Here is a 17,562-nt window from a genome sequence, read left to right as displayed (position 1 = left end):
TGGTGGTGCAGTGGTTGGGAGTCCGACTGCCGATGGGGGGGACGCGGGTTCGTGCCCCGGTCCGGGAGGATCCCACATGCCGCGGAGCGGCTGGGCCCGTGAGGCATGGCCGCTGAGCCTGCGCGTCCGGAGCCTGTGCTCCGCAACGGGAGAGGCCACAGCAGTGAGGGGCCCGCGTACCGCAAAAAAAAAAAAAAAAAAGAGCAGAAGTTGTCTAGGTAGACTTTGGATTCCCCACCTCCACCATCACCCTTGAACTAGTTATGTAAATAGAAAAGGACTTTGAAAAGTTGCTGTCCCTTAGTCTCGTGTGGAAGCCAAAGGTCAAATGTGAAACTCCAGTGTGTCTAAATATGGCTGAGCACCCACCCCCCAGCTGTGTTCCTCAAGCGACTGTCACCAAGCATCCTCGTGCCAGGAGACATTTCAGCACCTGGTGGCTCTAGTCTTCTCCCCTCCCATTTTGACGACGAGTTTTTAGGGAACACTCAAGAGGCCCCAGGTCACCCACAGGATTTGGTAGAAGCACTTCCCCTTCAGTCAGCACCTAGTTCTGGGTCTCTATCACAGTCCCTAACCTAGAGGAACACAGCTGCAAGGAGGCAATAATGGCTTCCGCCCTGTGCCACAAATATCCTAAGAAGAATGTCTCAGCATTGTTTAAAGGCGTGGCACTCGGTGTGGCTAAGATGTGGGAGAAGTGAGTTTGTACATAGCACCATTAGCACATTCCTTCCCAAGATGCATTGAGACGTCTTTGCTACAAATGGGGTTCAACAAATGGAATGGAAAATTCCAGAGTCTGCAAGACAAAATAGGGGTGAGCAGACTTTGTAGGAGGTTCTGATTCTCTTCCGGTGGAGTAACTTGGCAGCATTTGGCCCCCGTGTCACCATTTATTATACTGTGTGGCTTTGGACACAGCCTTATTCTTCTGCACCCTGACGGATGTCCTCTCTAGGAAGGGGATATGGAATACCTAGCAGATGCCTGGCACACACAAAAGATACACCATGGGCTGCTTTTGCTTCATAAATCCACTCAAGGCTGTACAGCATAGGGGAAAGATGGGCCCTCCCCCTGTCAAAACTGGAGCTTGCTTTAAGTGAGTTATATCCACGGCAGCTTGGGTAGCACTGGGGAAGGGTCCAGGCAGGAAGCCAGCCCTGAACTCTAAGCCACCTAAAAGCTACTTACTCACTTCGGACTGTCTTTGGACCCTGAAACCATCTTAAGAGGTACCGCTTGATCATTATAAGCTCTTGCTATGTGCCGACTCTCATTTTATTCTCATGATAATCCAAAATATAGGAGCTATTGTCCCATTTAATGGGCATGGAAAGTGAGGCCCGAGCAGTGATGTGAGTTGCCCAGGCTCAAGGTGGTGGGGACCAGAGGGCTGAGGCGGGACTAAACCCAGGCATGGCTCTTACCTGCTGCCTTTGCGCCTGCTCAGGGCCTCATTCCTTCCTTCTGGGGAAATCACTGCCCAAAGCCCTCACACACCTCTTGGGAGGGGAGTTTGTGAAGCCAGCCAGCCCTTCTCCAGGACTCCCAACTCACAGGGCCTCAGCCCATCACTCCAGCCTTGGCTCCTAGCAACCACATCCGCTTGGTGGAGAAGTGGGTGGGGCCCAAAGAGCAGATTTATTGCGTCTCCAGCGCCTTCGGCTCTGTCCCAGCCACATAGAATTGGAGCGATGACAAGGATAAATGTGTGTGGCTCTGGGCTCAGGCACTGAGGATTTATTTAGCACCTGCAGTAATAAAAAAATAACAACACTGCAGCATGCAAGGCACCGCACGGTCCTGCGGAAGGATGCCGAGGAGGTGTGATACAGGGGACGCTCGCTTGCTCTCCAACTGCTTGCAGTCTAGTGACAGAACAGAGACAGTTCCCGGAGAACCTCCGAGAGGGAACAAGGTGGGGCATCTCTGAGATGAGGAACCCGAGAGGTTGTGTGCTCTGAGGTCACGTGGTTAGTGAGGAGTGGAATGACAGCAGCAGATTCTGTGACACTTCCATGAGCTTTCTTTTTCTTTTTAAACACACGTGGGAAAATCAAATTTAAGGGTACAGCTAAACAGAAAAGCTGCCCAGAGATAACTACTGTCATCCTGGTGGAGGACACCTCCCAGCCTCCTCTTTCTCTGTGTAGATGGACATGAACATGCCTGCAACGTGTGTCCTTATTTTACAAAGTTGGATCATGCACATACTGTTCAGGAAACCGCTTGTCTCCTTTACGATGCTGGCCAGCTATTTAAGTGGCTCTCGGCAAGGGGGCTGCCAAAGGGCAGGGAAGAGGGGCACTTCCAGGAAGTTCTCCCAGCAGAGCCTCAGGAGGTAGGTGGAAGGCAGGCAGGTGAAGATGACACCTGGAGGGGAAAAGATGAGCCTGGTGAAACGTGTGGAGGGCTTGAGCACAGAGATGCTGAAGGGAGCCTGTTCAGGTCTAGGGGGTCGCAGAGGAGGCAGAGTGTAGAAAGCGACGTGCTTCAGGGCTCCTCCGAGAGATGCAAGATGCTGGTGAGCCTGGCTTTGTGCTGAGGGAAACTCCCATCTCTGGCTTCTTTAGGTAAGCAAAGCATCCGGCTTTCCCGCAGCTTCCCACACACCTTCAGATGGCTCTTCAGGAGGAAGAAAGCATGAAACCAGTGTTTTCCGAGCTGTGTCCCAGAGAACACAAATCCCACAAAAACAGTTCTCCAGAAAAAGCGTTTAAAAAGTTTGAGAAATGCAATCTATTGTCGCCCCACCTTGGAGAACCACAAGGCACAGAAGCTTACCTAGGCCCTGGGAAGTAAGGAGATTGGTTTCACCCAGGGTTTCCCAAATGTATTTTCTCAGATGGTGCTTACCATCCCTGGGATTTCCCTCTTGCCCTGAGCCCAGTGATATTGGAGAAGACACCACGGAGCACCGGGTTGGGAGTCTCCCCTCATCAAGGTGACTTCCTTACCATCAGCGGAAAGCCCCAGGCCTCAGGCGCCTACACCCCGGCCCTTGCAGGGTTCCACAAGGGCAGAAGTCAGCCATCTCAAGGGCTCTTCCAGCTCTAACATTCTCCTTCTGAAATTCATGCCAGTTAAATCTCACTTGGAGAGAATACCTAGGGGGTGGGATAGCCTAGGCCATTTGTTGGTCAAATTTGTTGGTTAACTTCACTCATTTATTCAACAAAGATTTCTTGAGTTTCTATTATGTGTCAGGAACTGTTCTAAGCATGGGAGATTCAGGAGGGAATCAGATAAGATCTCTTCTCTTATTGCTCTCATGAGAGACAGAACTACAGATAAATAACTGTATCATATATTTGTCATCTAAATATTATGAAGATAAAGTAGTATAAGCACTGAGTGTGGGATGGGGGGATGGAGAGGGGTAAAGTGATCTGGGAAGGCTTTTCTTTTCTGGCTGTGCTGCACGGCTTGCGGGATCATAGTTCCCCAGCCAGGGATTGAACCCAGGCAGTGAAAGCACCAAGCCCTAACCACTGGACCACTAGAGAATTCCCAGGGAAGGCTTTTCTAAACAGGTGACATTGAGCAGAGACCTGAGGAAGTAAAGGATGAAGCCATGCCTAGATCTCAAGGCAGAGCATTTCAGGCAGCTAGAATAGCAAGTGCAAACGTCCTGAGGCAGGAGCATGCTTGAGGAACAACGAGGAGGCCAATGTGGCTTAAGGGAGTAAAAGACGGGGAGGGTATTAGGCGATGAGGTCGGAGAGATGGGGGGGGCAGATCTTGTGGGACTGTGAAGGTCATGGTAAGAACTGATTTTCTTCAGAGTGAGATGGGAAGCCATTGGAGGGAGGGAGCAGGAGAGTGGCATGTGACACTAGGGAGGATTTCTGCTCTCTCATGGGGTGAACAATTTTCTACATGGTGAGAGCCCACTCTCTGCCTTTGAGAATAGCAGAACTTATGAAAAGTAATTGAATTTTCATCTGATGACTGAAGATCTCACAAGGCCTCAGGACTGGTCATTCATTCATTATACACCTACTATGTGCCAACATTTCTGCTAGGCACCAGAGATACAAATATAGTTGATATGACTTTTAGTTCCCGACTATTGATGCAAAACCATCACAATTACTTTGTACCCCTAATTAAGTAGGACTCCAAGCTTCCACTGGCCGTGGTGGCAAGGAGTTCCATCTCAGTCATATTTCAGGAGGCAGATGTTCTCCCTTTCCTCTATGGTTCCGTATGAATCCAGTAGCTTACAGGTACCTGGGAGGGGAAGGGCCTCTGGTCTCCAGTCTCTCATGGATGACGCCAAGATGCTCATGGTCCAAGCCCAGTGATATTTTCAAAGACAAGCAGCTCCATCTCTCTGTGCCAACTAGAACTTTCAAGATGCTTTCCTTGGTTCCGTGATTACAGCTCGTAAGGACGCAGTCTCCCTGGGATCTGCTTCCCACTCTCAGCGATCAGGTCATCAGTGGATGCTTCGTGGGTACGTAAGCAGTCCCCTTCCTCAAGCCTCTTATAACCTTTGGTCCAACAGACAAATAAGGCAGTTGTGGCTGGGCTCTGTTGAGCCGTAGGATAGACTACAGCTATTTTGCTTACAAAGAGTAAGCCGAAGTAGGCTATAGAACCCAAGTTCTTAAGTTGTTTTCTTTACTTTTAATAAATTTATTTATTTTTGGCCGCATTGGGTCTTCGTTGCTGCACGTGGGCTTTCTCTAGTTGTGACGAGCAGGGGCTACTCTTCGTCGTGGTGCGTGGGCTTCTCATTGCGGTTGCTTCTCTTGTTGTGGAGCACAGGCTCTAGGCACGCAGGCTCAGTAGTTGTGGCTCTCGGGCTCTAGAGCGCAGGCTTCAGTAGTTGTGGCGCACGGGCTTAGTTGCTCCGTGGCATGTGGGATCTTCCCGGACCAGGGCTTGAACCTGTGTCCCCTGCATTGGCAGGCAGATTCTTAATCACTGTGCCACCAGGGTAGCCCAAGTTGTTTTTCTGTTTGTTTGTTTTTAGTGTAATGTTCAGTTTTTAATGTGATTAATACAAAAATTATTCATTTTCAGTTTTGTGCAACAAGGGAAGGCGTACAACAGTCTGCTTCTGTTCTTGGGAAAGATGCTGTGTTTCTTAAGACTGTAGAACAAAAACAGAAGTTTATGTTTTTACTTTTTCTTGGAGGTAGAAGGAGTTTCAGGGATCATGTAGACCAGATGAGAAAACTGGGTTAGTCCCTTAACCTCATCTAGTTACTTGCCCTCTCCAAGCCTCAATTTCCTCATGTCTTGGTTTTACTCCAGAGGATATTTACCATATATTACAGTCAGTCTTTTACTAGAAACAATAACCAGTTGAGTAGAATTTCCTTTGCGTATTCATGTATGTTCTGTTTTTGCTTCATTCCCTAGTTACTTAGGGAAAATGTCTCTCTCCTTCAACTCTCTTCATTTTTCACTCTTTGACTCTCCTTTTTTCTTTCTTTACCCCCTTTAAATTTGTTTACCAGTTTATTATAACGGATACAGATGAACAGCCAGGGCAAGCGCCGGAAGGGTGCTGAATGCAGGAGCTTCTGTCCCCAGGGAACCAGGGTGCCCCACCCTCCCCTCATGCGGATGTGTTCACCAACCTGGGAGCACCAAGGTTTTTTTTTGTTTTTAATTTATTTATTTAATATTTATTTTTGCTGTGTTGGGTCTTCGTTTCTGTGCGAGGGCTTTCTCCAGTTGCAGCGCGCGGGGGCCACTCTTCATCGTGGTGCGCGGGCCTCTCACTATTGTGGCCTCTCTTGTTGCGGAGCACAGGCTCCAGATGCGCAGGCTCTGTAGTTGTGGCGCACGGGCTTAGTTGCTCCGCGGCATATGGGATCTTCCCGGACCAGGGCTCGAACCCGTGTCCCCTGCATTAGCAGGTGGATTCTCAACCACTGCGCCACCAGGGAAGCCCCACCAAGGTTGTTTTTAAGATCACTTGAAACTCTGGGTGATGTGAACCAGGCTGGGGTAGGTTGTACTGGGCCCTACAACCTCATCTGGGCCCTCCTCTCAGCCCGGGAGGCCCCCAGAGCCCTTTGTTCAGGAAGCAGAAGTGCCGCAGTGATCTGCCGCGATGGAGTTTGTCCTCTGCTCTGTAGGACGCTCTCAGAGAAGGGTCGATGGCAGCAGTGCTACAGCACTAATGAAGTTGAGGAAGTGCTGAGCTGAAAAGGGCACGGATGGGGTAATTGAATCGGTGTCAGACACCTAATGGCTTCGAGAGACTTTTCTCCCTTATTTGGTAAGAAGAGCCCTTTCCCTCACATCCTCCGTAAAAGCTCAAGGAGAAAATGATGTTCAGTCAGCTATATAGCAACCCTGTATATTGAGCAGGAGTTTGGGGAAACCATATGGAGGAGCACAGTTTTAAAGAAGGCTTTGGGGGCTTCCCTGATGGCGCAGTGGTTGGGAGTCCGCCTGCCAATGCAGGGGACACGGGTTCGTGCCCCGGTCCGGGAAGATCCCACATGCCGCGGAGCGGCTGGGCCCGTGAGCCATGGCCGCTGAGCCTGCGCGTCCGGAGCCTGTGCTCCGCAACGGGAGAGGCCACAACAGTGAGAGGTCCGCGACCGCAAAAAAAAAAAAAAAAAAAAAAAAAAGAAGGCTTTGGAGACTGTTAATAGTAGGCTGGGCAGGGCACAGGAAGAGGCAAATGAGTGTTTTCTACAAGATGCTGCCAGGTGATAAAATATTAAAACTAATATCAACACTCACTCTTCAAGGAATGGTCTTAATGATACTGTCAGATATCTGGGCCCCGTGGTCAAATGGACAGTGAGCTTCGTGCTTGATCAAAAATAGTTTAATGGGCGCCATGAATGGTTGCCAAGAGTGCTTAATGGGTGCCAGGCCCCGGGCTAAACTCTTACATATGATCTCATTTAATCCTCACAACAGTCCAGTGAGGGAGGCACTACTATTATCCACATTTTACAGATGAGGAAACTGAGCTTTGCCCAAGATCACACAGTTATGAGGACGTGAAGATTGGCTTGAAATCTAGGATTGGAATCCAAAGCCAGTGTTTCCTTTCTTTACTTCTTTGACAAAAAACTCTAGGGAAAACCAAATATATCCATATATGGTAAAAGATAGTACAAAAGAATTTACAATGAAAATTAATTCTGTCTCACCGGACCCCATCCACTGCAGCCACCATTACTTGTTTCTCGTGTTGCCTTCCAGCTGTGTAGAACACACACACAGACGTGTGCATGCTTGTGTGTTTAAATGTGTGTGTATACAAATGGCTGTGTGCTCTCCACACTACGTGCACCTGGCTTGATATGTCTTGGAAGTCTTTAACGTCAGTACAGAGACACCTGCCTGGCTTTTAAATGGCTGCATAATTCATAGTATGGATATATCAAAACTTAACCAGTCCACTCTTTAGGAACACTTAGGACTTTCTAGATTTTTCTTGGCCTTTCTAGATTTTTGCCATCAGTAACAATGTCTCAGTAAGCATCGTCAGGCAAATGCCCCTGCACATATGTGAGAGCAACGTTGTGTGTGCTTTTGATCACAAGAGCAAGACGACATCCAGGGACAGTTGGGGTCCCTCCCAGGTTGCTGAAGCAGAGATTGCACTTCTCTCATCTCCAGGGTGCTGGGGATGGCACCCAGGGGGCCATGCAGGCTCTTGGCTTTGGGACATCCCATCCATACTGCCCTCCAGTTTCGATAGTAACAGACTTCAGCACTGCCGGGTGCCCCAGTGACATTTCTCAATGAGAACAAGAATGTGGAGAGCAAAGGTTCCTCTCTCCAGCCACCATCTCATCCCATCCCACTTGGGGCAGTAAAGGTCAATTGTTCTGCCGGCCACCCCAGGCAGGTGGAGACCTGTCACACCTAAGGAGGCATGGGCTGAAGTACAGAGAGGTGAAGCAGCTTACCCAAGGTCACACAGCATACATGTTGGGGTGGACCGTGGGATGGGGCCGTGTCTTGCATCTCCTCGTGCACTGCCCTCTCCCCTGCCTCCTCATGTCTCAAGAAGGTCTGCTCAACAGAGGTTTGCCTCTTCTCTAGTTCTTAGTAAGTCTTGAGAAGATCCTGAAGCCCGTCCCGGGCTCAGGGGAGAGTGTGCAGGACTGATTAGCAAGGGGGAGGGTGTCGTCTTCTCACCTTTTTGCCTTTCCTTCACTGAATGAAGCTGGCTTTTTGTCTCATGCTGAAGTTTCTTATGTTAACTGCTGCCATATTTGTATCAGTCAGGACAGTCTTTGGTGGTAACAAACAAATCCAAAATTATATTGGCTGAATACCAAGATTTATTTTTTTCCTTATTCATTCACTTCCTGATCCAGGCCACTCCCCCATGTCAGCTGTTCATCTTGTAGTGACTCAGTGACCCCATCTGCTTTCACCTGTGGCTTTCCACCTCAGTGCGTGGCCTCTATGATTGCCCTGGGGGCGATGTGTACAGTGCTTGGGGGTTGTGTGGAGAGAATGCAGCAGGGTCACACTAAGAGATGACTCTTAAATGCCTCTCTAGGTAACTTCCACTCAGCCCACTGGCCAGAAATAGGCACATGGCCACACCTAATTGCAAGAGACCAGGCAGTGGCAGAGCGCCACATGGGTAACCCTGAGTAGTACGCATCTCTGCCAAGGGCCACGTGAATGTGGGCTACATGAATGGGCCTGCAGTCATTATTGTTAATAATTGTAGACTAGGGGACCAATAGTAGCTTTTAGGTGCTACTCAATTGATAGTTCTTCTGTAGAGGACTTTTATTTTTTTAACCATCTTTTTTCTTTTTTTTACATCTTTATTAGAGTATAACTGCTTTACAATGGTGTGTTAGTTTCTGCTCTATAACAAAGTGAATCAGTTATACATATACATAGGTTCCCATATCTCTTCCCTCTTGCGTCTCCCTCCCTCCCACCCTCCCTATTCCACCCCTCCAGGCGGTCACAAAGCACCGAGCTGATCTCCCTGTGCTATGCGGCTGCTTCCCACTAGCTATCTACCTTACGTTTGGTAGTGTATATATGTCCATGCCTCTCTCTCGCTTTGTCACACCTTACACTTCCCCCCTCCCATATCCTCAAGTCCATTCTCTAGTAGGTCTGTGTCTTTATTCCTGTCCTACCTTTCGGTTCTTCATGACATTTTTTCCCCTTAAATTCCATATATGTGTGTTAGCATACGGTATTTGTCTCTCTCTTTCTGACTTACTTCACTCTGTATGACAAACTCTAGGTCGATGCACCTCATTACAAATAGCTCAATTTCATTTCTTTTCATGGTTGAGTAATATTCTATTGTATATATGTGCCTCATATTCTTTATCCATTCATCGGATGATGGACACTTAGGTTGTTTCCATCTGCGGGCTATTGTAAATAGAGCTGCAATGAATATTTTGTTACATGACTCTTTTTGAATTATGGTTTTCTCAGGGTATATGCCCAGTAGTGTGATTGCTGGGTCATATGGTAGTTCTATTTGTAGTTGTTTAAGGAACCTCCATATTGTTCTCCACCATGGCTGTATCAATTTACATTCCCACCAACAGTGCAAGAGGGTTCCCTTTTCTCCACACCCTCTCCAGCATTTATTGTATCTAGATTATTTTTTTATGCAACTATTTTCTTGTTATTTTTTTTAACATCATTATTGGGATATAATTGCTTTACAGTAGTGTGTTAGTTTCTGCTTTATAACAATGTGAATTAGTTATACATATACATAGGTTCCCATATCTCTTCCCTCTTGCGTCTCCCTCCCTCCCACCCTCTCTATCCCACCTTTCCAGGCGATCACAAAGCACCGAGCTGATATCCCTGTGCTATGCGTCTGCTTCCCACTAGCAATCTACCTTACGTTTGGTAGTGTATATATGTCCATAGCTCTCTCTCGCTTTGTCCCAGCTCACCCTTCCACCTCTCCTGATCCTCGAGTCCGTGCTTCAGTAGGTCTCTGTCTTTATTCCTGTCTCACCGCTAAGTTTTTCATGACTTCTTTTTTCTTACATTCCATATATATGTGTTAGCATACGGTATTTGTCTTTGTCTTTCTGACATACTTCACTCTGTATGACAGACTCTAGGTCTATCCACCTCATTATAAAGAGCTCAATTTCATTTCTTTTTATGGCTGAGTAATATTCCATTGTATATATGTGCCACATCTTCTTTATCCATTCATCCCATGATGGGCGCTTAGGTTTTTTCCACCTCTGGGCTATTGTAAATAGAGCTGCAATGAACATTTTGGTACATGACTCTTTTTGAATTACGGTTTTCTCAGGGTATGTGTCCAGTAGTGGGATTGCTGGGTCATATGGTCGTTCTATTTGTAGTTTTTTAAGGAACCTCCATACTGCTCTCCATAGTGGCTGTACCAATTCACATTCCCACCAGCAGTGCAGGAGTGTTCCCTTTTCTCCACACCCTCTCCAGCATTTATTGTTTCTAGATTTTTTGATGATGGCCATTCTGACTGGTGTGAGATGATATCTCATTGTAGTTTTGATTTGCATTTAGCTAATGATTAATGATGTTGAGCATTCTTTCCTGTGTTTGTTGGCAGTGTGTATATCTTCTTTGGAGAAATGTCTATTTACGTCTTCTGCTCATTTTTGGATTGGGTTGTTTGTTTTTTTGTTATTGAGCTGCATGAGCTGCTTGTAAATTTTGGAAATTAATCCTTAGGCAGTTGCTTCATTTGCAAAAATTTTCTACCATTCTGAGGGTTGTCTTTTGGTCTTGTTTATGGTTTCCTTTGCTGTGCAAAAGCTTTAAAGTTTCATTAGGTCCCATTTGTTTATTTTTGTTTTTATTTCCATTTCTCTAGGAGGTGGGTCAAAAAGGATCTTGCTGTGATTTATGTCATAGAGTGTTCCGCCTATGTTTTCCTCTAAGAGTTTGATAGTTTCTGGCCTTACATTTAGGTCTTTAATGCATTTTGAGCTTATTTTTGTGTATGGTGTTAGGGAGTGATCTAATCTCATACTTTCACATGTAGCTGTCCAGTTTTCCCAGCACCACTTATTGAAGAGGCTGTCCTTTCTCCACTGTACGTTCCTGCCTCCTTTATCAAAGATAAGGTGACCATGTGTGCGTGGCTTTATCTCTGGGCTTTCTATCCTGTTCCATTGATCTATCTTTCTGTTTTTGTGCCAGCACCATACTGTCTTGATTACTGTACCTTTTAAGTATAGCCTGAAGTCAGGGAGCCTGATTCCTTCAGCTCCGTTTTACGTTCTCCAGATTGCTTTGGCTATTCGGGGTCTTTTGTGTTTCCGTACAAATTGTGAAATGTTTTTTTCTAGTTCTGTGAAAAATGCCAGTGGTAGTTTGATAGGGATTGCATTGTTTCTGTAGATTGCTTTGGGTAGTAGAGTCATTTTCACAGTGTTGATTCTTCCAATCCAAGAACATGGTATAGCGCTCCACCTGTTTGTATCATCTTTAACTTTTTTCATCAGTGTCTTATAATTTTCTGCATACAGGTCTTTTTTCTCCTTAGGTAGGTTTATTCCTAGATATTTTATTCTTTTTGTTGCAATGGTAAATGGGAGTGTTTTCTTGATTTCACTTTCAGATTTTTCATCATTAGTGTATAGGAATGCCAGAGATTTCTGTGCATTAATTTTGTATCCTGCTACTTTACCAAATTCATTGATTAGCTCTAGTAGTTTTCTGGTAGCATCTTTAGGATTCTCTATGTATAGTATCATGTCATCTCCAAACAGTGACAGCTTTACTTCTTCTTTTCCGATTTGGATTCCTTTTATTTCCTTTTCTTCTCTGATTACTGTGACTAAAACTTCCAAAATTATGTTGAATAAGAGTGGTGAGAGTGGGCAACCTTGTCTTGTTCCTGATCTTAGTGGAAATGCTTTCAGTTTTTCACCATTGAGGGTGATGTTGGCTGTGGCTTTGTCATGTATGGCCTTTATTATGTTGAGGAAAGTTCCCTCTATGCCTACTTTCTGCAGGGTTTTTATCATAAATCGGTGTTGAACTTTGTGGAAAGCTTTCTCTGCATCTATTGAGATGATCATATGGTTTTTCTCCTTCAGTTTGTTAATATGGTTTATCACGTTGATTGATTTGCATATATTGAAGGATCCTTTCATTCCTTGAATAAACCCCACTTGATCATGGTGTATGATCCTTTTAATGTGCTGTTGGATTCTGTTTGCTAGTATTTTGTTGAGGATTTTTGCATCTATGTTCATCAGTGATATTGGCCTGTAGTTTTCTTTCTTTGTGACATCCTTGTCTGGTTTTGGTATCAAGGTGATGGTGGCCTCGTAGAATGAGTTTGGGAGTGTTCCTCCCTCTGCTATATTTTGGAAGAGTTTGAGAAGGATAGGTGTTAGCTTCACTAATTGTTTGATAGAATTCTCCTGTGAAGACATCTGGTCCTGGGCTTTTGTTTGTTGGAAGATTTTTAATCACAGTTTCAATTTCATTGCTTGTGATTGGTCTGTTCATATTTTCTATTTCTTCCTATTTCAGTCTTGGCAGGTTGTGCATTTCTAAGAATTTGTCCATTTCTTCCAAGTTGTCCATTTTCTTGGCATAGAGTTCCTTGTAGTAATCTCTCATGATCTTTTGTATTTCTGCAGTGTTAGTTTTTACTTCTCCTTTTTCATTTCTACTTCTATTGATTTGAGTCTTCTCCCTTTTTTTCTTTTTTTTAAACATCGTTATTGGCGTATAATTGCTTTACAATGGTGTGCTGGTTTCTGCTTTATAACAAAGTGAATCAGTTTTACGTATACATATGTTCACATATCTCTTCCCTCTTTCGTCTACCGCCCTCCCATCCGCACTATCCCACCCCTCCAGGCAGTCACAAAGCACCGAGCTGATATCCCTGTGCTATGCGGCTGCTTCCCACTAGCTATCTACCTTACGTTTGGTAGTGTATAAATATCCATGCCTCTCTCTCGCTTTGTCACAGCTCACCCTTCCCCCTCCCCTTATCCTCAAGTCTGTTCTCCAGTAGGTCTGTATCTTTATACCTGTCTTAACCTTAGGTTCTTCATGACTTTTTTTTTTCTTAAATTCCTTATATATGTGTTAGGATAGGGTATTTGTCTCTCTCTTTCTGACTTACTTCACTCTGTATGACAGACTCTAGATCTATCCACCTCATTATAAATAGCTCAATTTCGTTTCTTTTTATGGCTGTGTAATATTCCATTGTACATATGTGCCACATCTTCTTTATCCATTCATCCGATGATGGACACTTAGGTTGTTTCCATCTCCGGGCTATCATAAATAGAGCTGCAATGAACATTTTGGTACATGACTCTTTTTGAATTATGGTTTTCTCAGGGTATATTCTCAGTAGTGGGTTTGCTGGGTCATATGGTCGTTCTATTTGTAGTTTTATAAGGAACGTCCATACTGCTCTCCATAGTGGCTGTCCCAACTCACATTCAAACCATCAGTGCAGGAGTGTTCCCTTTTCTCTACACCCACTCCAGCATTTATTATTTCTAGATTTTTTAATGATAGCCATTCTGACTGGTTTGAGATGACATCTCATTGTAGTTTTGATTTGCATTTCCCTAATGATTAAGTTTGTTGGCAGTCTGTATATCTTCTTTGGAGAAATGTCTACTTAGGTCTTCTGCCCATTTTTGGATTGTGTTGCCTGTTTTTTTGTTATTGAGCTACGTGAGCTGCTTGTAAATTTTGGAGATTAGTCAGTTGCTTCATTTGCAAATATTTTCTCCCATTCTGAGGGTTGCCTTTTGGTCTTGTTTATAGTTTCTTTTGCTGTGTAAAAGCTTTAAAGTTTCATTAGGTCCCATTTGTTTATTTTTGTTTTTATTTCCATTTCTCTAGGAGGTGGGTCAAAAAGGATCTTGCTGTGATATTTATGTCAAAGAGTGTTCTGCCTATGTTTTCCTCTAAGACTTTGATAGTTTCTGGCCTTACATTTAGGTCTTTAATGCATTTTGAGCTTATTTTTGTGTATGGTGTTAGGGAGTGATCTAATCTCATACTTTTACATGTACCTGTCCAGTTTTCCCAGCACCACTTATGGAAGAGGCTGTCCTTTCTCCACTGTACACTCCTGCCTCCTTTACCAAATATAAAGTGACCATATGTGCGTGGGTTTATCCCTGGGCTTTCTATCCTGTTCCATTGATCTACCTTTCTGTTTTTGTGCCGGTACCATACTGTCTTGTTTATTGTAGCTTTGTAGTATAGGCTGAAATCAGGGAGGCGGATTCCTCCAGCTCTGTTTTTCATTCTCCAGATTGCTTTGGCTATTCGGGGTCTTTTGTGTTTCCGTACAAATTGTGAAATGTTTTTTTCTAGTTCTGTGAAAAATGCCAGTGGTAGTTTGATAGGGATTGCATTGAATCCTTAGATTGCTTTGGGTAGTAGAGTCATTTTCACAATGTTGACTCTTCCAATCCAAGAACATGGTATCTCTCTCCATTTATTTGTATTATCTTTAATTTCTTTCATCAGTGTCTTATAATTTTCTGCATACAGGTCTTTTTTCTCCTTAGGTAGGTTTATTCCTAGATATTTTATTCTTTTTGTTACAATGGTAAATGGGAGTGTTTTCTTGATTTCACTTTCAGATTTTTCATCATGAGTGTATAGGAATGCCAGAGATTTCTGTGCATTAATTTTGTATCCTGCTACTTTACCAAATTCATTGATTAACTATAGTGGTTTTCTGGTAGCATCTTTAGGATTCTCTATGTATAGTATCATGTTATCTGCAAACAGTGACAGCTTTACTTCTTCTTTTCCAATGTGGATTCCTTTTCTTCTTTGATTGCTGTGGCTAAAACTTCCAAAACTATGTTGAATAAGAGTGGTGAGAGTGGGCAACCTTGTCTTGTTCCTGATCTTAGTGGAAATGCTTTCAGTTTTTCTCCATTGAGGATAATGTTGGCTGTGGGTTTGTCATATATGGCCTTTATTATGTTGAGGAAAGTTCCCTCTATGCATACTTACTGCAGGGTTGTTTTTTTTTTTTTTTTTTTTCTGCAGGGTTTTTATCATAAATGGGTGTTGAACTTTGTGGAAAGGTTTCTCTGCATCTATTGAGATGATCATATGGTTTTTCTCCTTCAATTTGTTTATATGGTTTATCACGTTGATTGATTTGCGTATATTGAAGGATCCTTTCATTCCTTGAATAAACCCCACTTGATCATGGTGTATGATCCTTTTAATGTGCTGTTGGATTCTGTTTGCTAGTATTTTGTTGAGGATTTTTGCATCTATGTTCATCAGTGATATTGGCCTGTAGTTTTCTTTCTTTGTGACATCCTTGTTTGGTTTTGGTATCAAGGAGATGGTGGCCTCGTAGAATGAGTTTGGGAGTGTTCCTCCCTCTGCTATATTTTGGAAGAGTTTGAGAAGGATAGGTGTTAGCTCTTCTCTAAATGTTTGATAGAATTCGCCTGTGAAGCCATCTGGTCCTGGGCTTTTGTTTGTTTGTTGGAAGATTTTTAATCACAGTTTCAATTTCATTGCTTGTGATTGGTCTGTTCATATTTTCTACTTCTTCCTGATTCAGTCTTGGCAGGTTGTGCATTTCTAAGAATTTGTCCATTTCTTCCAGGTTGTCCATTTTATTGGCATAGAGTTGCTTGTAGTGATCTCTCATCATCTTTTGTATTTCTGCAGTGTCAGTTGTTACTTCTATTTTACATTTCTCCTTCTATTGATTTGAGTCTTCTCCCTTTTTTTCCTTCTATTTTTTTTAACATCTTTATTGGAGTATCATTGCTTTACAATGGTGTGTTAGTTTCTGCTTTACAACAGAGTGTATCAGTTATATATATACATATGTTCCCATCTCTCTTCCCTCTTGCATCTCCCACCCTCCCTATCCCACCCCTCCAGGCGGTCACATAGCACCAAGCTGAGCTCCCTGTGCTATGCGGCTGCTTCCGACTAGCTATCTACTTTACGTTTGGTAGTGTATATATGTCCATGCCATTCTCTCGCTTTGTCACAGCTTACCCTTCCCCCTCCCCATATCCTCGGTCCATTCTCTAGTAGGTCTCTGTCTTTATTCCTGTCTTACCCCTAGGTTCTTCATGACATTTTTTTTTCTTAACTTCCATATATATGTGTTAGCATACAGTATTTGTCTTTCTCTTTCTGACTTACTTCACTCTGTATGACAGACTCTAGGTCTATCTACCTCATTACAAATACCTCAATTTCGTTTCTTTTTATGGCTGAGTAACATTCCATTGTATATATGTGCCACATCTTCTTTATCCATTCATCGGATAATGGACAATTAGGTTGTTTCCATCTCCGGGCTATTGTAAATAGAGCTGCAATGAACATTTTGGTACATGACTCTTTTTGAATTATGGTTTTCTCAGGGTATATGCTCAGTAGTGGGATTGCTGGGTCATATGGTCGTTCTATTTGTAGTTTTTTAAGGAACCTCCATACTGTTCTCCACAGTGGCTGTACCAATTCACATTCCCACCATCAGTGCAAGAGTGTTCCCTTTTCTCCACACCCTCTCCAGCATTTATTGTTTGTAGATTTTAGATGATGTCCATTCTGACTGGTGTGAGATGATATCTCATTGTAGTTTTGAGTTGCATTTCCCTAATGATTAATGATGTTGAGCATTCTTTCATGGGTTTGTTGGCAATCTGCATATCTTCTTTGGAGAAATGTCTATTTAGGTCTTCTGCCCATTTTTGGATTGGGTTTCTTGTTTTTTTGTTATTGAGCTGCATGAGCTGCTTATAAATTTTGGAGATTAATCCTTTGTCAGTTGCTTCATTTGCAGATATTTTCTCCCATTCTGAGGGTTGTCTTTTGGTCTTGTTTATAGTTTCCATTGCTGTGCAAAAGCTTTGAAGTTTCATTAGGTCCCATTGTTTGTTTTGGTTTTTATTTCCATTTCTCTAGGAGGTGGGTCAAAAAGGATCTTGCTGTGATTTATGTCATAGAGTGTTCTGCCTATGTTTTCCTCTAAGAGTTTCATTGTTTCTGGCCTTACATTTAGGTCTTTAATGCATTTTGAGCTTATTTTTGTGTATGGTGTTAGGGAGTGATCTAATCTCATACTTTTACATGTAGCTGTCCAGTTTTCCCAGCACCACTTATTGAAGAGGCTGTCCTTTCTCCACTGTACATTCCTGCCTCCTTTATCAAAGATAAGGTGACCATGTGTGCGTGGCTTTATCTCTGGGCTTTCTGTGCTTTTCCATTGATCTATCTTTCTGTTTTTGTGCCAGTACAATACTGTCTTGATTACTGTAGCTTTGTAGTATAGCCTGAAGACAGGGAGCCTGATTGCTCCAGCTCCGTTTTTCGTTCTAAGATTGCATTGGTTCTTCAGTGTCTTTTATGTTTCCATACAAATTGTGAAATGTTTTTTTCTAGTTCTGTGAAAAATGCCAGTGGTAGTTTGATAGGGATTGCATTGAATCCTTAGATTGCTTTGGGTAGTAGACACATTTTCACAATGTTGATTCTTCCAATCCAAGAACATGGTATATCTCTCCATCTATTTGTATCATCTTTAATTTCCATCATCGGAGTCTTATAATTTTCCACATACAGGTC

The sequence above is a fragment of the Pseudorca crassidens genome, chromosome 14 (assembly GCF_039906515.1).
Source record: "Pseudorca crassidens isolate mPseCra1 chromosome 14, mPseCra1.hap1, whole genome shotgun sequence".
Taxonomy (NCBI): domain Eukaryota; kingdom Metazoa; phylum Chordata; class Mammalia; order Artiodactyla; family Delphinidae; genus Pseudorca; species Pseudorca crassidens.
Note: the sequence above shows the minus strand (reverse complement) of the source record.